The following is a 27,049-nucleotide window of genomic DNA, read 5'->3' as shown; positions in this document are numbered from 1 at the left end:
TCAGCTGCCAGCACAGCCAGAATAAAAGCAGGCAGAACGTGAATACTAGACTGGCTTAGCCTCCCAGCCTACATCTTTCTCCCATGCTGGATGCTTTCCGCCCTCAACATCAGACTCCAAGTTCTTCAGTTTTGGAAATTGGACTGGCTTCCTTGCTTCTCAGCTTGCAGATGGCCTGTTGTGGGACCTCAGTATTGTGTGAGTCAATACTCCTTAATAAACTCCCCTTTATATATACATATATCCTATTAGTTCTGTCCTTCTAGAGAATCCTGACTAGTACATAAGCTACATGATTCTCTTTAAGATATCCTTTGAATCCATCACTTCACTCCAACTATAGAGTTAATTTTTATTTAAATAAAATCTTCTAAAATTTTCTGTGAAATGTAAGAGTATATATTTTATCTCTACCAAGTAAATAAGCATTGACCTATAGTTCTAGAAATCAAAATAAACCATTCTGTGCCAAAATAAACACATTAGTAGAATTTGAAAGTGTCTTGCAGCCTCTTTAAAGGCTAAGAGGTAAGCACCATAACCTTATGTGAATGGGGCCCATTGGCATTTGCCTAATGCTGCCAAGAATGGAAAGATCGGTGAAATCTCAACAGACTTGAAAAAACTGGCAGGTTTGCACACTTAATAGGCCTTTCACCTTTCCTCCCACTGTGAAAAAATTTCTAATATGAATGACTCTTAATGATCTCCCTTCCATTCTGGAGAGGTAAATAGAGATTTCCACTCTAATTGCTCTTTATATCCTACAATCTGAGAAATCTAACAAACATCTCTGTCACACAATGCCAAGTAGACTTGCTTTTATTATAAAGTGCAACTGGTTTCTCCACACTTCTCTTGACATAGCTCCACAAAATGAATGTGTGGCGGCTAATATATTCTATCTGTCTCAAGATCTGCATGATAGCTACTAAGGAACATAACATAGCCAACGACAAGTTTGTTTTTAAAAATCAAAACATGAGGATTACAAATGTAAATTTAATTTCCCTTCTCAATAAATATATTCTGCAGCTGCTTAGAAAATATGGAAAGTTGAATCAGAAAAAAATCCTGATATGTTTCTAAATATTAAAGAAAGGATATCCTGAGTTCATATTTCTAAATCTCCCATCAAATTCTGCTTCTCCTTCAATGGTCCCCATTTCAGCAAACAGCTCCTCCACCTAGCCAATTGCTCAAGCAAGAACGATCTCCTTCAACCCCAAAATGCCCAATTCCTCAACCAGTCATGGAAATGCTTCATCCAAAATACATTTTGAATTCCTTCATTTTCTCCACCTCCACTTCTGTCATCCAAAGCACCATAATCCCTTGTCTAATTTACAGCAATAGCCTCTTAATTGGTCACTTACTTGACTCCAATTTATCCTCCACACATTGAACAACATTGATCTTTTAAAAATGTAAATCTTACTCTTTGTTGTAAATCATTCAATAACTTTTCATTACAGTTAAGATAAAACGTCAAATCTTTCATTTTGCCTCCAAAGCTCCACACCGCCTTGTCCTGTCCACCTCTCCAGACTTATCTCCACCACTGTCATCTGCTTTCCAGGTTGCAGGCATGCCCCTGGGCCACCTCAGGGTCTTTGCAGTTTCCCCCTGCCCGCAATGCTTTTCTCCCTCATCTTCACCTGGCTACGTCTATTTACCCTTTAGGTATCAGCTGAGGTCTCAGCTTATTCCACTCTCTCGTAGAAGCCCTCTCTGTCCCCTAATCTAAATCTGTCTTCCGATTATAATTTCTCATTGTACTGTTTAGATATCCTTCCTAGCTTTTTACCATAATTTATATGTTTACACTTCTTTGTGCCAATATTTGCTTAATATTTATCCTCCCACTAGACTCCATGCATTATAGAGGCAAGAATGTCTATGTCATTCATCATTCTCTCTCCAGCACTTAGCATGGTGCCTGGCATGGTATGTGCTCAGTAAGTATTTTTAAATATATAAAAAGCAAGGACTTCTACCTTCATGTCAAAAAGAAATAATACCACTCCTTCCTCCCCATGATCACCCAAAAGTATTAAGTCATGTCTCCTCACAGTTACTCTGTTATCACTATTATCTTCTGAACCTCAGGAAAGCTTCTTTACATACTTGATAGTGCACAGAAAACAGTGTGATATGATGGGGAAAAAAGGCATGAATTGTTCTGGATCTATATTATAACAAACATCTAACTGGAACATGGTGGGAGATCTAAATCTTTTAGCAACTATTTTAATTATCTAGATGTTAGATAATTTGTGTTAAAAACAGCATTATCATTACTGTTATCATATGGCATTTTAGAGTTAAGTAAGCACCAAAATATTACATAAAAATCAAAATATTAACAAATAACTTCACAAACCAAACAGCTAAATCTATAATTACAAACTTCTGTATATGCCAGGAATAAGATTTAAAAGTGCAGTGAGGAAAAAGGTAACCATTACTCATTAATTCATTCTTTCATTCAACATTCATTTGTTGAATTTTTCTTACATGCCAGGGAACAAGCTCAATGCTGAGGAATAAACAAGACAAGGAGCTCAGCCTACTCAATGGAACCTTCACAACAATCCTATAGACTGTGCAGGGCAGATATTGCCATTCCCCCTGTATAGGCAAGGACACAGGTTTAGAAAAGCCTAGCCACTTCCTAAACATCACATGTTAGCAGTTCAGCATCCACACCCTGTTGATCTAATTCCAAATCTAGAGTCACTATGCATTACTCACCGTAGTCTCATTGTGCTAGGTGTGTGAATTTCATTTTGCAGTTATTCAAATGTTTGGCCTTGTGAAAGTACCCCCTCAATGCACTAAGCAAATCACATGATGCAAATTCTAATCTTTAGGCTTAAGAAATGAAAACAGGTAAGCTATCTTTCCTGTGATAAGGGGATGGCAAACAGAATGCTCCTACGGAGCAAATGAACATGACTTTCTAAACAGGGAGTATCATGCAGATATAAAACAGTGCGAACTGGCTTTTGCTTTCCACCTTACCAACCCAGGGATAACAAAGCATGAGACATGCAATTGTTCTTTTCATACCCAAGTGAGTAAGTAACCCCTGGAAGCTGCAAGTAGTTGTAAGCAGAGCTCTGTCTTTGTAGTTGTTTTAGCTGATGCTAATGAAACTCCTTTCTGGCTAATAGGCCATCTGCTCCACTCCATCTCCTGGAGAGGGAGCACATACATTCTCCCTGAATTTAGTCCCTGCTAGCTTCAGGGAGATGATGGCTCTTCTGGAGCTGACAGTTTAAGCACAGCCTCTGGTTCCCACACTTTTCATCTTCTTTTCTCTCAGAGAAACACAGAGAGGTGGTAGAAGCACTGGTGAGAGATCACTGCTTCATTTCAGGAGGCCACTCTGGAGCATGAGGAGCCCTTGGGTGAAGTCAGCCATCTTTCTAAAGTTATGGGCCAAGATGTACAGCCCTGTTCCCCCCGGCACAGGGAAAGGGAAGTAGTGAGGTGGCTGTTCTTAGAAGAGGGCTGCGCCGGAGGTGCTAATTTACAAAGAGGGTATGGACATCAGTAAAAAGTCAGAAGCTCTTGGCTTCAGGAAAGAACTTGAACATGTCTGATGCCATACCTTCAGCATTTTTCAAAATGACTTCTATCAAGAGATGCTATATTTAAAAAAAAAACAGCAGTTACATCAATAGATGTCATATCAAGACATGGAGAGAAAGGGAAAGGAGTGGGGAGAGACATAGAGAGAGAGAAAGGGAGGATGGGAGGGAAGGAGGAGGAGAGGGAAAGAAAAAGAAATCTTCACAGTTAAAAATATTTGAGAAACACCGAGATTAAAAGAACTTCCTAAAGCCTTTGATTTTCTTTTATGTACCATAATGCTATCAGAGAAATTATAACATTCAATATTTCCCTAATCTATTTAACCATATTTTCACATTCTGCAGAACATCTATATCAGCTGACATACTACTGGCTGTGATTGGCAATACCTAGCCAACAATGTTTTAAACAATATAGACATTTAAACATTTCTGATACCATGCTGTGCAGGGAACAGCTTTCCTGATTTGGTCCAGGGACTCAGGGAGGTCACAGTGCTGGGTGTGAGACTCTGTGATTCTACTGACCTTTCTTCTTTCATGGTGGCAGAAAAACTGGAGCAGCATCACCACCTCATACAGCAACATTCCAAGAGCAGAAAAAATCCTCTCCCCACTGGCCTCTGATTTTTACCTGGGAGGAAAATCTTTCCCAGAGACCACTAACTGGCTTCCCGCTTAAATCTCAGCCAGAAATAGGTCACACAGACACCCCTAACTGCAAGGGAAGCTGAGATATTGGAGAATGTCTGGTTTTCCCAGCCTCTGTAATGGGAAGTGAGGGAGGAGGGGATTGCAAATAACAGTTGGGCAGGTAACCAATAGCCACAGCTCCCCTTGGAGTTACTGTTCTAAGTGTTACATAGGGTTTCACCACCGTGGTTGCTCAGGAAAAAGATGACCATCTGGTTTCTTTCAGCTCAGCATGGGTTGAATTGTGTTCCCCAAAAAATAATATGCTGAAGTCCTAACCTCAGAATGTGATATTATTTGGAAATAAAGTAATCATGGGTGTAATTGGTTAACACGAGGTCATACCAGAATAGGATGGGTCCCTAATCCAATATGACTGGTACCCTCATGTAAAAGGGAAATCTGGACACAGACATGCACATAGGGAGAACACTATGGGAAGATGAAGGCAGAGATCAGGTTGATGAGGCAGAAGCCAAGGAATACCCAGGATTACCAGGAACAGACCAGAGGCTAGGAACAAGGTCTGGAACAGATTCTCCCTCACAGCCCTCACAGGAACCAACGTGCCAGCACCTTGATTTCAGACTTCTAGACTCCAGAACTTTGAGACAATAAACTTCTGTTGTTCAAGCCACCCAGACTGTGATATCTTGTTACGACAGCCCTAGAAGACTAATACAAGCCCCACCCTTCCAAAAAAAGGAGCCACTCCTCCTGGTGACCAGGGCACCTCCTGCATTCTGGAACTGTGAAGGGGCTGTTACTGAGAAGTGGTGATAGAGCCAAGCCTCCAGCACATGCAGGCATCCCTCTCACTAGATAGCCAACTGGGACTGGACCTGATACTGATAGGTAAAGCAACTAGCCCAGCTCAGTCATTCAGGCACAGTACAGTGTTTACTCAAGAGGAGACCACAAGTTAGAGCACTGACCTGGGCTCCACTTAGTGGGTGGCTCAAGAAGTGCCTGGGAGGGATCCAGAGACTTGAATTAACCCTGATGGATGCATCACACTCCATGCCCAGACTCTTCCTCCCCCTTTCATTTGATAACCTTCTCCTTTAACTCACTCCTCCATGCTTGGAAAAGAGCTTTTCTCTAACTCATTGCATTGTCTCCAAACAACGGTACCTTTATGGGTGGGCAGCCTGTATAGTCACAGAGGACCTAGAGCTTAGAAGGGCCCTGTGCTTAGTTTAACATTTTGCCACTGCCGTCTTGAAATTCTTAACTTTTTAACAGGGGCCTTTGCAATTTCATTTTGCACTGGGCCCTACAAAACGTATACCTGGTCTGGTCTTTGTCTCCAAAATCTGCATTAAACTAGAATGTATGTCAAAAGCCAATAATTGGTTCTCTTAGCAGTTCAGTGATTTTCCCTTTCCTAGGGAAGCAAATTCAGAATACCTAGCTGACTAAATGCGAGAGGAGTCCTACCGGAGACAGAAATAGAATGTGCAGACTGCCAAGTGCCCATTCCTGGCCTATACAGCGGAGTCAGCTCCAAGCTCCAATGCAGCACTGACTTTCAAATTGTGGGTTGCAACCTTTAGTGGGTCATGAAATCAAGTCAGTAGGTCAGGACCAGCATGTTTTTAAGATGAGACAAAATAGAATATGATATGGTTTGGATTTGTGTCCCCACCCAATTCTCACGTCAAATTGTAAATCCCAATTGTGGAGGAGGGGCCTGGTAGGAGGTGATTGGATCACAGGGGCAGACTTCCCCTTTGCTGTTCTCATGATAGTGAGTTCTACTGAGATGTGATTGTTTAAAAGTGTGTGGCACGTTCCCCTTTGCTCTTTCTTCCTCCTGCTCCTGCCATGTGATATGTGCCTGCTTCCCTTCACCTTCCACCATGATTGTAAGTTTCCTGAGGCTTCCCAGCCATGCTTCCTGTCCAGCCTGCACGAGTGAGGCAATTAAACCTTTTCTCTTCATAAATTATCCAGTTCTCAGGTAGTTCTTCTTAGCAATGTGAGAATGGGCTAATATAGAATGGAATAAAAATAGAAATAGTAGAACAGAGTATATCAAAAGTAGAAAAATAAGTAGAATTTCATGAAAACTTTATTTCAATTATTTGCCTATATATTAGGTTGTGGAGTAAAATATGTATTTCCTATGACTCATATTCAATAAATTTGAAGGCTATTGCATCGAGATTCTAGATTCTAAGCCAGGGGTCAGCAAACTGTGACCAAAGTCTGGACTGTTTTTGAAAACTACAGTTTTACTGGAACACAGCTGTACCTGATCATTTGTGTATTATCTATGGCTGCTTCCACCCTACAATGGCAGCATGGAGCAGTTACAACAGAAGCCACACAACCCACAAAGCTGAAAGTACTATCTAGCCCTTTATACAACAAGTTTGCTGAACCCTGCTCTAACAATGTGGACTGAGAGTTTGAGAAGATAGCTGGTTATTAAAAGGCAAATGGAGGTACGATTACGAAAATAAGAATGCATGAATATGGGAAAGCAAAAATAATTGTTTAACTTACCACCTAGAAGCAAAAAGCCAAAAGCAGATATTGTAGAGCTGGAGCATGCTATTGTAGAAGCATTGTTCCTGGGGTAAAAATGCAAGTATCAAGGCAGGTTGGGGCTTGGCAGGGCAGCCTGTGGGTATAAGACGACTCAGGCTGAAAGGCCACCCATTCTTGCCCCATCTGTCCGAGGTTTCCTTGATAGATGCAATGCTCAGTCTTCTTGCAGCTATGCGTTCCCTCTACCATACCTTAGACCTGGACCTCAGGGTTCCTTCATGCTTTGAGGAGTGCTGTCCTGGAGGAGCACCCAGGTCTAGGCCAGGTCCTACGTGGGTACTTGTCAGTAGAAGTGCCCTCCCCACTGCTGCCCGGGACGTAGCAGGACCAGTAATGCTATCCTCTGCATTTGAACCAGGACCACCTGGGCCCCAGACCCCATTCCTCCTCTTCAGAGTGATCCCAGGCCATTTATTCCCAGTCCCTGCACAAGGAGTCCCCAGATGGTTCAAAGGGCTCTGGCATTTGGGTAGTCTTGGGGAAGCTCCAGTTCTGAGAGAGGGATCTGGCCAGTGGAGTACTGGTCCATGGATAATGCTGACATTTGGAGTGTCTCTCATTTATGTTGGACACATCACTTATGATGGGTCACTGTAGTTCTGTGAGCTGGAGCCACATCTTCAGAAGATTTCTTCAGCTCTTGTCCATCTGTGTTTGGACCAAGGTGCCACCTCCAGTCTAAACACCCCAGTACAATGCGGGTGGTGGCAGGGACCGTCTACCCAATACAACTCCCTCTGCTAAGGGTGGTGACCACCCACTCTCTACCATCCTCTGTCCCCCTCCTTGCAGACTCTGCATCACGTGCCATACAATCCTTCAAGTATGCCTGTGTCCATCTCCTTCAAGGACATTCAATACAATTGCTCTTCAAAGCTAATGAGCCCTTTCTATCCATGTCCTTCCTTGACCACATCAACATAGCACAATCAATCTATGCCATGCCTCCATGCCAGATGAGGCATGGCCTTGCCCTCTTTTCCCTCTGCCCTCAGGCCCCTCCTCTATCCTTTCTGTTGATGGTAATTTCAATACACATAGACTGCAAGAAGTCATAGCAGCATGTACAATTACAGCACCACTACCTTCTCCTGGTTGTGAGAGAGATAAAATTAGCCAGAAGAGCACGTTGCACAATAAAGAACACAAAGAGAAGGTTTCTGGCCATGAACAAGAGGAGATGGTAACCTGGACACAGGACCTTCACCAGCACCAACTGGAAAATAAACCAATACCAGTATCTCCTCTCTATTCAGAATTCTAAAACTTCATTGACACATCACTTTATCTCACATAGGCCCATAAATTTTGTCATATATTATAAATCTAATTGTTTCAGTAATCAAGGGTCCAGCAAAATATATTTGCCTGGGGCTTTGCACACCTTAGAGTGGCCATGTTCTCTGCAGAACAGTTACCAAAGTGTTGGCTTTGGGTGCTCAGACAGCCTGAGCAATCCAAAACAAATCCACCACTGAGAACCTTACTAAGAAGCCCTAAAATGTTCACCCAAAGCTCCAATGTTCAAGTCCTACTGTCCTTGGCAGCTCTGAAGTGGTCAAAGTTTCTATTATCACATCATTCTCGATATCTTCAGTCACCCTATTGCTATGATCTTTAAAAAAAAAAAAAAGCCTGTGCTAAAACCAAATTCATGGAAATTTACTAAAACCAAATTCATCATAGGCTACATCGCAAAAGATTCAGAAATGCTGAGTCCGTTCTGAGAAGGAGGCTGACTTACAGATGTTATATGTTGAACCAGACATGTTATGTCACTTAAACTGTATTTTTACATCAACTCATAAATGTTTTTTCATTATACAAAAATAACCTCTGTCATTTTATTCTATCAAAATGTCTCTTTATTGGGCTATGGTTAATGGTTTAAGAAGTAATTTGCAGTGAAATATGTCAGTGCATTTTATAGCCATCAAAGAGAAGCATAAAGACACCATTTTCAGGGTGCATGTGTCATTACCTTGGGGCCTGTCTTCCTTGTGGAACTGATAAGTGCAAGAAAGTAATTAAGTATCCCTTTTTCTGTTTGGTACTGTTGCCAAGTTCTCAACTTCCCAGGTGTCAGATCTGAGCTTCTGGCCTTTAAATAAGAAGAATGTTACAAAGAACCAGGTACAAAGGAAGGTGACTCCACTTAGCACACAATAATGAAGCTCTCTTAGTCCTTTTGTAACTCTCCAAGTAAAACTCTGACTGTCTGACTTCAAGAAGAGTGGCCAAAATTGAGCTCATGTTTATTAATTAGCTCATTATATTTGTTAGGCAGGAAAAAGCTTGTTAAGGAAAAGATTTAGTCTTTTTATAACCAAGAATTAACCTTTCTTGAAGTCAATTTTTATGGAGATCAGGAAAACACTATTTTCATCAGACTACCAGAATTAACAAAAGTGTTTTGTAAACCCAGTTATGAAGAAGGGAACTTGAAGATTAGGAATACAAACCATGTACAATATTCACATCTATTTTTGAACTGCTCATGGTATTTGCATTGAATCTGGGATGATGATTCAAGACCAGGCTCAAAGATCATCTGCATAGCTGCACAAAACCACAGCCGAATTACAACACTGCCTCTAATATATACACTGTTTTTGTATTTTGTGTGAAGCCACTAGAGAAGTTCACATCACAGCACACATATATTTTCACACACCAGCTTTAGGGTACAAGTTTCCTAGGAGTTCTTCCCCCGGCACATAGACAGACACATCTGATAAATTTGCAAATGAAAGAACTTGAGATATTGGACTCCCCAGCTATGTTCTCTGAGGTATAATCCCTGGCATATATAAATTACATATTCTCTGAGAACAGACTTGAGTTCAGAGCCAGAAGGAACATAGCCAAGTGGAGTCAGAAAGTACCAAGTTCAAATCTGTCACTACTTATGAGGCGAGGTGGCTTCGGCATGTTATATAAGTTTCCAGTGAAACGGGGATAAAAATATCTACCTTGTAGGGCAGTCATGAGGACTGAATGACACATTTGTATGTGAAATGCCTAGAACTTGTTAGGCATTTAATAAATAGAAAGTGCCCTTAAGATGCAAGCTCTTTTGTCTTTGTGACTGTTACCAGAAAATGAGAGGAATGAAGTTGTCTCTTACAGCCTTGAATTTGGCTGCCCTGAGATTTACAGCATCTGTTGAAGCAATAAAGTATTAACTCTAAGGTGGGCCAGGTTATAGAGTACCTTTTTCCTTCTCACTCCCTCCCTTCCTTCTCCCTTCAGACATTAGTTCTTTATTCAAAACATTGTCTTAAGCACTTTTATGTGCCAAGTACTGGGAAGTATATAAATTAGTATGAAAAGTATATTATCATCATAATAGCATTTTAGTTTAGTGCTTACTATGTGTCAGATGTGGCTGTATTATTTCATTCATTTATTATGATGATGAAATACTAATGGGATAACTTCAGAAGTTACTATTTTTATTCCAGATTTTATAGACAAGCAAACTGATGCTCAAAAAGACCAATAATTGGTCAAAATTTTTATAAGGCAAAATGGCAGACTTCAGGCTTTTCAAGTGTATGTTATTTTAGCCTCCCAATAATTTACCATACCATAGCCAACTCTTTAATAATCAGAGAAATGTAAACTAAAACAACAGTGAATCTCATTTTATACATAGTACATGGCAAAAATTAAAAAGCTGGGTAATCCAAGCCTTAGTAGAATATGGAGCTGTCAAAGGCTTGTGAACAGTGATGGGAGCATGAGCTGGTGCAGCCTTGCTGTACAGCAGTCTGCTATTACTTACTCACATCAGGTATACACATGTACTGTGACCCAGCAAGCCTACTCTAGGGAATCTATCCGAAGAAATCCTCATGCATGGCCTTAAGGCAGAGTTTCTCAACCTCAGCACTACTGACATTTGGGACCAAATAATTCTTTGTTGTAGAAAGGCTGTCCTGTGCACAGCAGGATGGTCCACAGCACCCCTGGACTCTACCTACTAGATGCCAGAAGTGTCCTCCTCCAGTTCGACCAAACATGTCTCTGGGAGTTTGGTCTGACAGTCTGCCAACTGTCCCTGGGAGTACAAAATCATCCCCAACTGAGAACCACTGCCAGAAGGGGACATGCTTAAGGATGTTCATTGCAGCAACATTTGTGAAAGGAGGAATTGGAGCCACTCTGGTGTCTGCCATTAGAAAAATGAATAGGTGAAATGTGAGGGATGCCCAGCATGGAATAGTAAGCACCTGTCAAATGCAACAGATTAGACGCACACCATGGCAACATGAATGGAGCTTTAAAATACAGTTCTGAAAAAAAGGAAAGAAACAAAATGAGGCATAGAATAGTTTCATTTATGCAAATTAACAACACATTTTCACAGAACAATAGACATCCTGCAAGAATACATATGAATGAACAAAAGGATATAAAACTAAACACACTGGGATGGCTGCCTAGATGGGTGGAGAAAAGAGCATAAGGAGGTAGAGGAATAAAAAGGAATACAGCATGAGACTGGTCTCACTTGGACCAATAATACCGGATGTGAAGAGGAAGATAAACTCTGTATGCTCCTGAAGACAAAGCGAAAAAGACACTACATGCAAGGTACAGATAATAATGCTACAGGCACCTGTAATCCCAGCACTTTGGGAGGCCGGGGCAGGCAGATTACCTGAAGTCAGGAGTTTGAGACCAGCCTGGCTAACATGGTGAAACTCCGTCTCTACTAAAAATACAAAAATTAGCTGGGCATGGTGGCGGGCGCCTGTAATCCCAGCTACTCAGGAGGCTGAGGCAGGAGAATTGCTTGAGTCCAGGAGATGGAGGTTGCAGTGAGCCAAGCTCGTGCCACTGCACTCCAGCCTGACTGACAAAGCAAGACTCTGTCTCAAAAAAAAATAAAATAAAATAAAGTTACAGGCATTGAGGTAGGAGTCACTTCAGGTGGGAGCTGAAGTCAGGGAAGAGGTGGCAGCTGATACATGAAGAATGTGTAGACTTTTAATAGGTACAAACAAGGAGTGAGTGAGTGAGTGAATGTGAGAGAGAGAGAGTGTGTGTGCGTGTGTAGAGCAGAGTGGGGGATATTTCTGAAAGTTTAATGTGGTTACCATCCATTGATCATATTTACATATATATTTCATTTGATTTTGATGGAAGCTTCAATTTCATCATTGTGCATTCTGAAACTCAGAAAGGTTAAATAACTTGTCCAAGTAGACACAGCTTAGTCTCTGATTGCAAAGGTCATTCTATTTGCATTACACATGAGAGTTGTTCTTAGGTGACAGATTTCTAAACTGGGCTTCTCAACTTATTTTTTCATAGAATCTAAAATGCTTCAGGCAAGCAGGGGCTTCACAGCCATATTCAGAGAGTCACCAAGCTCTAGTAAGTGTGTTTTATTAACTCGAATCGATCATCTCTTTTCCTTTCCCAGCACTACTACTCTGGTCTAAGCCTCCAAGATTTCTTAGCAGGATAGCAGCTTCTCACAGATATACCTCATTCGCCCATGTTCATCCATTTAGATGTATCTAGAACACTCATTTGATTATACTGATCTCCTTACAAAATGATAATGACTCCTCACTGCCCTCAGATTAGAGTCTAAATTTCTGAATATGACCTTCAAGGGCTTTCACGTCCTAAAGCCATGGTCCTTGCCAAAAAATCATGGGACTTGCTTAAACTTTCATGCCACACCCAGCACTAAACACCCTATTATTCTTTGTCCAAGAGACTTTGCAAGTTATTTGAAAATTGCTAGCTGGCCCCATTAGCTCCTAAGAATTATCTAGGTTTTATGTCATAACTGGCAGGAACAAAGCCAAACAAAGGATTATGGGAGGTAAGTAAAACAATGGTATAAAAGCATTAAAGTAGGGTGTCACCACAGATAAATAGTAGCATTTGTGGCTTATGAGGCCACAAAAAGAAAGCACAAATTAGTCATTCAGTAAGCAAACACTTGGTACGTGCCTACTAGTCCTAGATATTGAGTGGCATGGTGACGGGGGGCACAGATTAGCCCCTGCCTCCAGAGATCTCAGGGTCCAGTGGGAAGACAGTGAACTATGAGCAGTGGGTTTACTGCTACAATTGAGAGAAATGCAAGCACAATGTGGGAAGATGAATATAGCACAAGTCAAGGAAGGCTTCCTGAAAGAGTGGAAGTCTAAGCTAAATCTGAAAGTTGAACACAAGTAGGGGTTGTTGGGGTGCAGGGCATTGTGGGTTGGGAAGGGTCAGGGAAACCCATTAAAGACAGAAGCAGTGGCCACTGCAAAGGCCCAAGATGAGGGAGCAGGGCGTTCAGGGAAATTAAGCAGTTCAGAATGGTTTAAAATACATGGCTTTTAAAAACACTTAAAATGGTGTTATTATTCACTATTACCGCAAATCAACTACATCTGGGAAATCCTAGTGCCATGGGAAGGGCACTGAACAGAGACAAAAGACTTTTGTTATTGTCCCAGCTCTGACAAAAACCAGTCATTAGACATTGCAAAACTTATCTAACCTCTTGGAGTCCTTCTTTCCTCATCTGAAAATGAAAAAAAAAAAAATTCTTCTGCCTTCTTAAGATTTTAAGAACAGAATGAGCTGGTATATATGAGGGCACTTTAAACAAAACTAAGTCATTAGACTGATTTTGATTATTGATCAGAAAATATTCATTTCCCATTGATGTTGGGCTTAGCCATGTGACTGGTTTGGGCCAATGAAATGTTAGTGAATATGATGCACGCATAGGCCTTTGATGTACATGTACATTTTGGCTTGGTTCAGGAGTGCCAGTGAGTCACTATGAGAAGAACCTGCTGACCTTCAGCCTGGGCCCCAGGACCAACATATGTGGAGCAGACCTGACCACAACCTACAGCCAGGAGCTAAACTCACTGAGCCCAGCCCACATTAGTCACACCACAGTTCACCTGCAGACTCATCAACATGAAAATAAATGCTTACTGCATGTCACTGAATCTGAAGATAGTTTGTTGTATAGTACTGTTGCATCAATTGCTATTAGTTTCTATGCTGCATAGCAAATTACAAACTCAGTGCTTAAAACAACACATATTGATTGTCTCACTGGGTCAGAAACTCAGATGTAGCTTTAGATGAGTTTTCTGCTTAGAATCTCACAGGGCTGTCATCAAGGCGTCAGGAAGAGTCAGCTTCTCATCAGGGAAGAGTCCACTTCCAAGCTTCCTCAGCCTATTCATAGAATTAATTGTTTGTGGCTATAGAATTTTTTGCAGCTTGCTTCTTCAAAACCAGCAACAGAAAGAAAGATTCTAGAACCAGTCTGATAACTAGACATAATCTTAATGTAATTACAGGGGTGACATCTCATCATATTTGCAAATTCTCTTGGTTAGAAGAAAGTCACAGGTCCTACCCACATTCAAGAAGAGGGGATTATACAAGGACATGCACACCAAGCAGCAGGGATCATGGGAATCAACTTAAAGTTTGTCCATAATAGGCCAAGGTAAGTAAGGCATTATCATCCTCTTTGCTCCCAAGTCAATGATTCTACCACAATTTAGTGAATAATGTAAGCTACCAGATCCTTCTTATCTGCCTGCTTTTCTACCAGTCACACCTCACCCTCACACGCCCATTGCTTAGGCCTGCAAGGAAAGAAAGTAGGGAAGAGAGAGGACATATACTGATATTTTTCTGAAGGGTCCAACAGAAGTTTTAGAGACTATCAGAGCTGGAAAGAACTTCATAGATTATTCAATCACACGTCTGGATTTACAGATAAGGAGATAAAGACTGAGAAAGTTGAAGTTCCATGACCCAGAGCACACAGGTTAGCTAGTGGCAGATATTCAGACCTCCAGGCCAATGCTCCTTCCCCTCTCCTCTCTCTGCTGCCCCTCAGGGGTCTCCAGCACAGTCCTCAGAGATAAACGGAACATAAGAATCACAAGTGACTCTTGTTAAAAACACACATTTCTGAAATGCTACCTCAGATTTGCTACATCAGAATTTCCAGGGTAGAAGAGGCCAAGAATTTGTATTTCAACCAAGCTTCATCACGTGCTTTTGATTAAACAAGCTGGAAACCCTGCTCTTGCTTCATTCCATTATTTGACAACCTATTTACGGAGCATCTTCTGTACCAGGTTTTGGAAAAGATGCTGAGGATATAGGACTGATGGTGAGAGACATAGTCCCAGCTGCCATGAAAGTTTGCCACCTAGCAGGGAAAACAGGCATTGGCCAAGAAATTGCAAGTGTGAAGAGTGTTAGATGAAGTACAAAATGGCCATGAGGGGAGGAAGGTGGGGAAAGCAACCTAGCATGATGTGGGAGGCGCTAAGGAAATTCCATTGAGCTGGGACCTGAAAGATTAGAAAGAGTTCTATATATGGGCACAAAGAGTACACGAGTAGAGGCAGGGAGGGCAGAATAAGAGCACCCCCGGAGGACACAGAGGTTCACGCACCTACAGCAAGAACACAGGATGTAGGTGGTAAGTCAAAACCAGACAAGATCCCAACAGGCCAAATGCATGCCTACAGAAAAGCTGTGGGGACTGTGCTAGCAAGTGCCACTTGGTAAGAAATGCTGCACCCCAGCATGTTGTCAGCCCCTGATGAGCATCAGCCATGGTTTGTAAACCTGGCCAATGCACTGATTTACAGCCAGCATCAACACCATGACGGATGCTGTTTTTATTTCAGATGTTCCCGGAGCTCTATTTGACACGGCCTTGGGGAGCTTAGCAAAGAAAAGCATGGCTAAGACATTTTGACTGAGAGGACACTGTCAAACAAAAAAGAGAAGAAAGAAAAAACAGCTGCAGGAGCAGCCGTAGCTAAACCAAATGAATGGCAGTAGAAAAAGGCAATTTCTGTGTGGTCAGGAGAGGACAACGAAGACTTAAGGGATTTCCTATGTGCTACTCTGAGTTCAGATCTCTGAACTCTGGATCCACTCACAAAGATGGTTTCCTGCAAGGGAGATTCAAGTGGTCTCAAGAGTGTGATAGAAGAAGCAATTACTTTTTCTAGTCAAACTGGGTGAAGAAATTCTATGGTTGTCACTATTCAGACTTCATATTCCTCAAGAAGGGCTTTTTCTCCTTCTCCAAATTCTGTGGGGCTTTTTCCATAGAAAGACAAATGCTGTACAAAAAGGTTTGATGAGCAAATTCAAATTATTAGCATGAGTTACCTGGCATAGGAAAAGAAGAAGGAAGCTGAAGCAGAAGTTTTACTTTTCATTTTACATACTTCGTCGTTTAAATTTTATGAAAAGACTATGTTCTATAGTTTAATTTTAAAAATGCAAACATATTTAATAAAACTCAACTTGATCAATTTGCTCAATAGTTCTATCATATAGTATTTCCTCTGTGCTTAAAAACGATGTGTAATTAGTTAACTTCAATCTGCATGGTGCCACCAGGATGAGCCTGGCTACACATTTACATGTAACAGGAAGCCTGATCCCAAAAAGCTTGAAGACCAGTGTGATTCTGAATACTAGATAGGAGCAAGGAGTTGGGGTCTCAGTGAGAAGGGTACATAAGATTCACAGAACGATATGCCATGACCTTCTTTGCCTTCTCTCTCCCCAGAGCCCCCTTGTCAGAGAGGCCCCCATCTCCTTGCCCTCCTTTCATAATTCCAGCCTGCACTGACTTGCTGTCTCATTTCTTCACCCCATCCCCCTTTCTTCCAGCCTCTTGGCTGTTTCCTTTTTCTGCACAGGTAGTTGAAGTTGACCTACCACCCCACTTTCTATTCTGTACCTCCCACCCATTACCACATCCACACCACAAAGGCTCAGGAGCCACAGCAGCAGGCAAAGAGGCCTCCTCAGAGTTCAGGACCCCCAGGGAAAGGCCTCCAGGAATCTGACACTTAAGAGTTATTGTTCCTGTTCCACATGATCCTGAGCATTCTGGGGATCTCAAGATAAACCAACAGGCTACCAATTTGAAGGGATAGATGAGGCAGGACCATAATTATTTTAAGGCAACACAGTGTGTGAGAAGTGCCACTAGAAAGAAACAAATGAAGAGCAATAGAAAATGAGATGGACTTCTGTTTGAGTAGTCTTCTGTATTTGAATGGATGTCTAACCCTATGCTGAGGACAAGCTAGAACCCTTTAGAAACCAAGGGAACAAAAGCGTTAAGGAGGTCTTTAAGATTTTCCTCCTGCAGATGATAGATTCTACCCTATCTTCCAGCTAGTCTAGAGAAAATGTCAGGCAGAGAGAGAAACCCCGATTCCAGAGTTGCTGTGTGCTGTGAAATATTTTTCCATAGACGTCAATGCTGACTGCAATGGTTGATATGCAGTTAAGAGTTAGGGAGGACTCTGTGGGTCATTTAGGAGGGATTTGATGTGGCTCTGGAGTGCATTACACTGGAAGGGATGGAGCCAGGGTCAACAAGCTTCATGGATATCTGAGGAAAGCCCTGGATCTTCAGCCCAGAAAAACGCATACATACACCACAAAAGTTTGCTTATAATTTGGAGGGTATTGAACCTCTGTGTCCTATCAACTGACTTCCCAGCTGCCTACGAGCTCCCAGACATATCATGGACTCTGGAGCCAGACAGATATCTGAATTCTGGCTCTTTCACAAATTCAGTAACGTAGGGACCAAATTAAAATAGAATGAATATGTAAAGCACTGACACATATATAGTAAATAATCAATAAGTATGAGTTCTTAAGTAATGACTCTTACTTTGAGAAATGTATTCATAAATTTCAAGTAATCAACTTTAAAAATCTCATTTATAAATTGTAAAATAAAAAAGAAATTCAATTCCACTAGGACTCAGAAGTTTCAAACTCTTATCTTAAATATACATACTACTTGAATTGTGCGCAGAGTATGGAGTAAATCCAGTATAGAGAAAAACATTTTATGTAAAGGATAAATGAAGACCTTGCATAAATCAAAACTTGCATAATTCATGGCTAATTTTTTCACTGGGATAAATATGAAGTGTGAGGATGCTGGCACATAAATCTACAATCATTGTAGCATATTTTGCTTTAATGCAGTCTTATTTCCTCAATGTGTTATCTGTAATATTTCACAAAGTGCTTTCTCTGAAATTAACAACAGTGTATTGTAACTCCTATTTGTCTCAATAGTGTTTTATGACTCTATCTCCCTTTTCAGTTGTTTGTTTTCAGGCATATTTTCAGAACTACAACCATTATCAGTGCCACCAATTAATGAATACATGTATGATATTGTTTTCTAATTACAAGAAGAGCTAATTATATTAGCAATGAATTTCTGATAAAAACACAATAATAACTAACATTATTTGCAGAAGTTCCTGTTCTGGCAAAGCATTGTGGGTTTGTCCATCTACAGTGTTGAAATGGGGCCCGTATGAAGCAAAAGGTGAACATAACTGCCATTTCAAACTGCCATTTTAGCTTTGAAATTACAAAATTCTTGATATTTAAAGTTTGCACTATTTTATTTGTTCATAAAGTGAAATATTACTATTTCATAGACTTTTACATATTCATAAAATGTGGCTACACAGAATGTGAAATAAGAACAAAGGAAATGTAACCCTATGGACTGGCTCACACCTTTAATTAGTGAATATGATCAGCAGCAGACTGTATCTATTATGCCTGCAGGCTCTTGTACCGTAGATGTAATCTGCATTATCTGCATTGGTATTAAAGAATAGAAACCAACAGATGGCCACAATTTTATGATAGAAGAAACAGTCTTTGACCCTATTTCACAGGGGCTCTGGAGAACGTTAGTGCTTAGAATTCTGAAAATCTAGAGCTCATGCACCTGCACAAAGACAGCTGAAATACTCTCATCAGGGCAGGATAACTATTATGACAGGGCTCACCAGAGAAAGACAGGAGGAGGAAGATTGATAAAAGAAGAAATACGCTTGAAAATGCATAACTAGAGCTTCCCAATAGCATATCTAAAACATCTGTCTGGCCAAGGCAAACTAAAAAACTTAAGTATTGCAGGATTATATCAATATCAACTTCCTGGTTATGATATAGTTCTACAGATATGCGATATGTTATCTTACCATTGAGGCAAACTGGGTGAAAGGCATGAGAGATCTCTCCGTATTCGTTCTTACAACAGCATTTGAATCTACAATTATCTCAAAATAGAAAAAAATAGGTTTCAAGGAGGAGAAGCTAATCAGTTATTTGGTCAAGGATTTAGCTACAAGGATGTTTATTGCAATGCTATTTATATCAGCAAAATATTGCATAAGCTACCTAAATGTCTAACGATAAGGAATTCATTATAAAGTGTGGCATGTATATACACAAAAAATATCATGCAGTCATTGTCATAGAAAAGTATATACAATTTGGAAAAATGCTCACAATATATTTTTACAGAAACAAATTATAAAACAATATGACCTCAGATTTGTAAATAAGTGTATATTTTACTTTGACATACAGAAAGGACTGAAAGGATAAAAATCCATAATGTTAGTCATAGATGATTAGGTTAGGGATGATTTCTTCTTTCTTTTGATTTGTATTTGCTAGAATTTCTCCCATGAACAGCTTTGCTTGTGTAGCAAATATTAGGCCACTGTGGGATATCATGGTGAGCAAGGGACACATACAGGCCCTGGTCTTCCTGGAGCTTCCAGGCTAAGACAGACAGACACACTGATCCAGCAATTACAGAAGAGGGTGGGAAATATTAAGCTCCCCTGAAGCAGTATCTTCAACTCTGAGAGCCCCTGCCCTGGACTGAGTCTCCTTCAGAGACCAGGTTTCAGTCTACACAACCCACTCTCTCAGTGACCAAACCATGATCCTTGACTTTCCACTCAGGCTCCCATCTCTGTAGCACTGTTTCTGATATTAGCTACAGCCCTGCTCTTAGAAGGAAATGGAGACTGGCATTTGTAAGGTATCTACAGAGTGCCAGACACTGTCATGGGCTTTGCTTACACAGCGTCATGGAGCCCTGCCACAGCCATGGAGAGCACTTTTTATTGTTAGCAGTTTACAGAGTGAAACAGGAGCACAGAGTGATTAAATGGTTTGCCCACAGACACATAGCTAATATGAGCACCACCATTCAAACCCACGTCTGACTCCAAGGTTCATGCTCTTTTCCACACATGCCAGGCTGCTCTCCCCATTTACCTGTCAGAACTTCCAGCAGAGCTGACTCTTCATGTTCACATCCTCTGCCTCACCCTTTGTTTTTGTTACATGCACCAAATGGCATCATGTGAATCCCTTCCTCCTCTCAGGAAAACAACTTCAATTTCTATTGCTTTGCCTCACATTGCTCACATAAAGATTGTTGTTGTTGTTGTTTTGTTTTTTGTTTTTTGTTTTTGAGACGGAGTCTCGCTCTGTCGCCCAGGCTGGAGTGCAGTGGCCGGATCTCAGCTCACTGCAAGCTCCGCCTCCCGGGTTTACGCCATTCTCCTGCCTCAGCCTCCCGAGTAGCGGGGACTACAGGCGCCCGCTACCTCGCCCGGCTACTTTTTTGTATTTTTTAGTAGAGACGGGGTTTCGCTGTGTTAGCCAGGATGGTCTCGATCTCCTGACCTCGTGATCCGCCCGTCTCGGCCTCCCAAAGTGTTGGGATTACAGGCTTGAGCCACCAGGCCCGGCCCAGATTGCTTTTTCCTACTTAGGATTCAAGAGGTTTTTGCCAGAGTGGACTTTGCAAACCTGTCTGGGAAGAATCATGCTTACCTGTCCCTGCCTGGTCTTTTGACCTCCTTATACTCACTACTAGTCTTGATAAATAAAAATTCTCAGCAAAGCTGCCCTATATAAAAGTCCAGAAGCCAGTAAGTCAAGCTATATTGAATCCACAAAAATTAATTCAGTAGATCAAAGTGCAGAGCAGTATATAGAGTATAATTCTATTTCCAGTTAAAATTTTTCCAAAGTGTATGTATATTTGCCTTTTAAAAACTTATGAAAATTTTCAAACATCACAAAACAGAGAGAATAATATACTGAACCCCCTCATACTCTGAGTGATGCTGAGACTGACTGATCAGTGAGTTCAGGTGTTGTCAGACTGATCCATGCAACATAAAGTTCTACACTCAATGGTGTTAGCACCCATTGATGAACGTGGTCTAGGATCCATTTATTTGTGACTTTCTAAGTCCTTCTTCATAACTGAAATTGTTCTGTAAGGAAACTTCCTTCATTAACATTTCATTAACTTCAAATACAGTGCATACAGGGAAGGCAGAATAAATGATGGATTATTTTACATTTATCATTTTACTGTTTTCAGAATAATAAATTGGCACCCTAGCAACTTTCAATAGTGACCAATGAGGGTTTTTAAATTTTTATTTAGTGTAATTGCCCATGGAGTTTTAAAATATTTTATGTAGTAATTCAATTACAGTATTACAGTCATTCTTTAGGTTGTATGTTATAAATATATATATATAATCTCTCTAATATATATGTAGATATGAATAAACTTTGTTTTAATCCCACATCAATCCCTCTCCCCCAAGTTATTTTGTAGAATCCTTACAATAAAGTTCTTAAGTTTTTATCACTAAGAGTTAACATGGGTGAGTCTGTTTCTTAAAATCGTGAACAAACATGAACCTGAAAGAGCCAATACTTCAAGATAAATCCCAGGTGGTTATCTGGGCCTAATTTTTTTGTTTTTATTTTTTCCCATAGGTTATTGGGGAACAGGTGATGTTTGGTTACATAAGTTCTTTGGTGGTGATTTATGAGATTTTGGTACATCTATCACCTAAGCAGTATATACTGCACCCAATCTGTGGTCTTTTATCCCTCACCCTATTCGCTCCCTTTTCCCCTGAATCCCCAAAGTCCATTGTATCTTTCTTATTCTTTTGCATCATCATAGCTTAGCTCCCACATATGAGAACCTACAATGTTTGGTTTACCATTCCTGAGTTACTTCACTTAGAATAATAGTCTCCAATCTCATCCAGGTAGCCACGAATGAAATTAACTTCATTCCTTTTTGTGGCTGAGTCATATTCCACTGTATATATACACTAGTTTCTTTATTCACTCGTTGATTGATGGGCATTTGGGTTGGTTTCACATTTTTGCAGTTACAAATTGTGCTGCTATAAACAAGCGTGTGCAAGTATCTTTTTCATATAGTGACTTCTTTTCCCCTGGGTAGATACCCAGTAGTGGGATTGTTGGATCAAATGGTAGTTCTACTTTTAGTTCTTTAAGGAATCTCCACACTGTTTTCCATAGTGGTTGTACTAGTTTACATTCCCACAAGCAGTGTAGAAGTGTTCCCTGTTCACTGCATCCATGCCAACATCTTTTATTTTTTGAATTTTTGATTATGGCCATTTTTGCAGTAGTAAGGTGGTATGGTATTGTGGTTTTCATTTACAAATGAAAACCCTAATCATTAGTGATGTTGAGCATTTTTTCATATGTTTGTTGACCATTTGTATATCCTCTTTTGCAAATGTCTATTCATGTCCTTAGCCCACTTTTTGATGAGATTTTTTTTTTTTCTTGCTAATTTGACTTCATTGTAGATTCAGGATATTAGTCCTTTGTCAGATGTATAGGTTGTGAAGATCTTCTCCCACTCTGTGGGTTGTCTGTTTACTCTGCTGACTATTCCTTTTGCTATGCAAAAGCTTTTTAAAAGTTTAATTAAGTCCCAGCTATTTATCTTTTGTTCTTATTGCATTTGCTTTTGGATTCCTACTCATGAAATCCCTGCCTAAGCCAGTGTCTAGAAGGGTTTTTCCAATATTATCTTCTAGAATTTTAATAGTTTCAGGCCTTAAAGTCCTTGATCCATCTTGAGTTGATTCTTGTATAAGGTCTGAGAGATGAGCATCTAGTTTCATTCTCCTACATATGGCTAGTCAATTATCCCAGCACCATTTGTTGAAAAGGGTGTCCTTTTCTCACTTTATGTTTTTGTTCGCTTTGTCAAAGATCAGTTGACTGTAAGGATTAGGGTTTCTGTTCCATTGTCTATGTGCCCATTTTTAAGCGAGTATCATGCTGCTTTGGTAACTATGGCCTCATAGTATAGTTTGAAATCAGGTAGTGTGATGTCTCCAGATTTGTTCTTTTTGCTTAGTCTTGCTTTGGCTATGTGGGTTCTTTTTTCGTTCCTTATGAATTTTAGAATTGCTTTTTTTAATTCTGTGAAAACCAGTGGTGATATATTGACAGGAATTGTGTTGAATTTGTAGTTTGTTTTTGACAATATGCTCATTTTCACAATATTGATTCTACCTATCCATGAGCATGGGATGTGTTTACATTTGTTTGTGTCATCTATGATTTCTTTCAGCAGTGTTTTGCAGTTTTCCTTGCAGAGGTCTTTCACCCCCTTGGTTAGATATATTTCTAAGTATTTTATTTTTTTTGCAGCTACTATAAAAGGGGTTGAGATCTTGATTTAACTCTCAGCTTGGTCACTGTTGGTATATAGAAAAGCTACTGATTTGTGTATATTGATTTTGTATCTGGAAACATAGTCAAATTCTTTTATCAGGTCTAGGAGCTTTCTGAAGGAATTTTCTAGGTAAACGATCATATCATCAGCAGTGACGGTTTGACTTCCTCTTTACAAATTTGGATGCCCTTTATTTCTTTCTCTCATCTGATTGCTCTGGCTAGGACCCCACTACTATGTTGAAGAAGAGTGGTGAGAGTGGGCATCCTTGTCTTCTTCCAGTTCTCAGAGGGAATGCTTTCAACTCTTCCCCATTCAGTATTATGTTAACTATGGGTTTGTCATAGATGGGTTTTATTACATTGAGATATGTCCCTTGTATGCCGATTTTGCTGAGAGTTTTAATCATAAAGGTATGCTGGCTTTTGTCTGCTTTTTCTGCATCTATTGAGATGATCATGTGATTTTTGTTTTTAATTCTGTTTATGTGATATGTCACGTTTATTGACTTGGATTATGTTAAATCATCCCTGCATCCCTTGTATGAAACTCACTTGATCATGGTGAATTATCTTTTGATATTTTGAATTTGGTTAGCTAGTATTTTGTTAAGGATTTTAGCATCTTTGTTTATTAGGGATATTGGTTTGTAGTTTTCTTTTTTGTTATATCCCTTCCTGGTTTTGGTATTAGGGTGATACTGGCTTCACAGAATGATTTAGGGAGAGTTTCCTCTATCTTGTGGAATAGTTTCAATAGGTTTGGTACTAATTATTCTTTGAATGTCTGGTAGAATTCTGCTGTGAATCTGTCTGGTCCTGGACATTTTGTTGGTAATTTTTATGTTACCATTTCAACAGTGCTGCTTGTCATTGGTCTGTTCAGAGTATCTAATTCTTCCTGATTTAAGCAAGAAAGGTAGTATCTTTCCAGGAATTTATCCATCTCCTCTAGGTTTTCTAGTTTATGTGCATAAAGGTGTTCATAGTAGACTTAAATGATCTTTTGTGTTTCTGTGGTGTCAGTTGTAATATCTCCCATTTTGTTTCTAACTGAGCTTAAATTTTCTCTTTTCTTTTCTTGGTTAATCTTGCTAATGGTCTATCAGTTTTATTTATGTTTTCAAAGAACCAGCTTTTCGTTTTATTTATTTTTTGTATTTTTTTATTTCAATTTCATTTAGTTCTGCTCTGATCTTCATTATTTCCTTTCTTCGGCTGGGTTTGGGTTTTGTTTGTTCTTGGTTTCTCTAGTTCCTTGAGGTGTGACCTTAGATTGTCTGTCTGTGCTCTTTCAGACTTTTTGATGTAGGTGTTCAGGGCTGCGAACTTTCCTCTTAGCATCACCTTTGCTGCATCCCAGAGGTTTTAATAGGTTGTGTCACTATTGTTATTCAGTTCGAAGAATTTTTAAGTTTCCATCTTGATTTCATTTTTGACCCAGTGATCATTCTGGAGCAGTTTATTTAATTTCCATCTATTTTCATGATTTTGAAGGTTCCTTTTGGAGTTGATTTCCAGTTTTATTCTCAGTAACCTGAGAAAGTACTTGATATAATTTCAATTTTCTTGAATTTATTAAGGTTTTGTGGCCCATCATACGGTCTATCTCAGAGAAAGTTCTATGCGCTGTTGAATAGAATGTATACTCTGCAGTTGTTGGGTAGAAAGTTCTGTAAATATCTGTTAAGTCCATTTGTTCCAGGGTATAGTTTAAACCCGTTGTTTCTTTGACTTTCCTGATGACCTCTCTAGTGCTGTCAGTGGAGTATTGAAGTCCCCCGACTATTATTGTGTTGTTGTCTATCTCATTTCTTAGGTCTATTAGTAATTGTTTTATAAATTTGGGAGCTCCAGAGTTAGGTACATATATATTTAGGATTGTGATATTTTCCTGTTGGACAAGGTCTTTTATCATTATATAATGATGCTGTTTGTTTGTTTTTTTTTTAACTGCAGTTGCTTAGAAGTTTGTTTTGCCTCATAAGAATAGCTACCCTTGCTTGCTTTTGGTCTCCATTTGCGTAGAATGTCTCTTTCCATCCCTTTACCTTAAGTTTATGTAAGTCCTCATGTGTTAGGTGTGTCTCTTGAAGGCAGCGGATAGTTGGTTGGTGAATTTTTATCCATTCTGCAATTCTGTATCTTTTAAGTAAAGCATTTAGGTCATTTACATTGAATGTTAGTATTGAGATTAGAGGTACCATTGCATTCATCCTATTTGGTGCCTATATACCTTGGTTTTGGGGGGGGGGCTTTTTTATTGTATTTTTGTTTTGTAGGTCCTGTGAGATTTATGCTTGAAAGAGGTTCTGTTTTGATGTGTTTCCAAGATTTGTTTCAAGATTTAGAGCTCCCTTTAGCAGTTCTTTTCATGATGGCTTGGTAGTGGCAAACTCCCTCAGTATTTGTCTGAAAAAAAGACAATCTTTCCTTCACTTATGAAGCTTAGTTTCAATGGGTACAAAATTCTTGGCTAATCGTTTTGTTTAAGGAGGCTGAAAATAGGGCCCCAATCCCTTCCAGCTTGTAGGGTGTCTGCTGAGAAATCTGCTGTTAATCTGATAGGTTTTCCTTTATAGGTTACCTGGAGTTTTTGCCTCACAGCTCTCAAGATTCTTTCCTTCATCTTAACTTCAGAAAACCTGATGACAATGTGCCTAGGTGATGACCTTTTTGTGATGAATTTTCCAGGTGTTCCTCTAGTGTCTTGTATTCAGATGTCTAGTTCTCTTTCAAGGCCAGGTAAGTTTTCCTTGAATATTCCCCCAAATATACTTCCCAAACTGCTAGATTTCTGTTTAAGAATGCTGATTATTCCTAGGTTTGGTCATTTGACATAATCTCAGACTTCTTAGAGGCTTTATTCATATTTTCTTATTCTTTTTTGTCTTTGTTGGATTGGGTTAATTCAAAAACCTTGTCTTTGAGCTCTGAAGTTCTTCTGCTTGTTTGATTCTATTACTGAGACTTTCCAGAGCATTTTGCATTTCTATAAGTGCATCCATTGTTTCCTGAAGTTTTCATTATTCATGCTATCTATTTCATTGAATATTGCTCCCTTCACTTCTTATATAATTTTTTTAATTTCCTCACATTAAGTTTCACCTTTCTCTGGTGCCGCCTTGATTGGCTTAATAATGAACCTTCCGAATTCTGTTTCAGTTAGATGAGGGATTTCTTCTTGGTTTGGATCCATTGCTGGAGAGCTAGTGTGATTTTTTGGGGAATGTTAAAGAACCTTGTTTTGTCATGTTACCAGAGTTGGTTTTCTGGTTCCTTCTCATTTGGGTAGGCTATCAGAGGGACAGTCTAGGGCTCAAGGCTATTGTTCAGTTTCTTTTGTCTCACAAGGTGTTTCTTTGATGTAGTACTTTCCCCCTTTTCCTAGGGATGTGGCTTCCTGAGAGCCGAGCTGTCCTGGTTGTTCTCTCTCTTCTGGATCTAGCCACCCAGCAAATCTACCAGGCTCCAGGCTGGTACTGGAGGTTGTCTGCACAGAGTCCTGTGATGTGAACCATCTGTGGGTCTCTCAGTCTTGGATACTGGCACTCACTCCAATGGAGGTTGCAGGAGTGTGAAATGGACTCTGTGAGGGTCCTTAGCTTTGGTTGATTAATGTGCTATTTTTGTGCTGGTTGGCCTTCTGCCGGGGAGGTGGCTCTTTCAAGACAGCCCCAGCTGTGGTAGTATGGGAAGGAACAGGCAGTGGGCAGGGCCCTAGAACTTCTACAATTATATGCCCTTTGTCTTCAGCTACCAGGGTGGGTAGGGAA

Source organism: Macaca mulatta, chromosome 2, assembly GCF_049350105.2.
Source record: "Macaca mulatta isolate MMU2019108-1 chromosome 2, T2T-MMU8v2.0, whole genome shotgun sequence".
Lineage (NCBI taxonomy): Eukaryota > Metazoa > Chordata > Mammalia > Primates > Cercopithecidae > Macaca > Macaca mulatta.
This window is presented reverse-complemented; position numbering follows the sequence as displayed.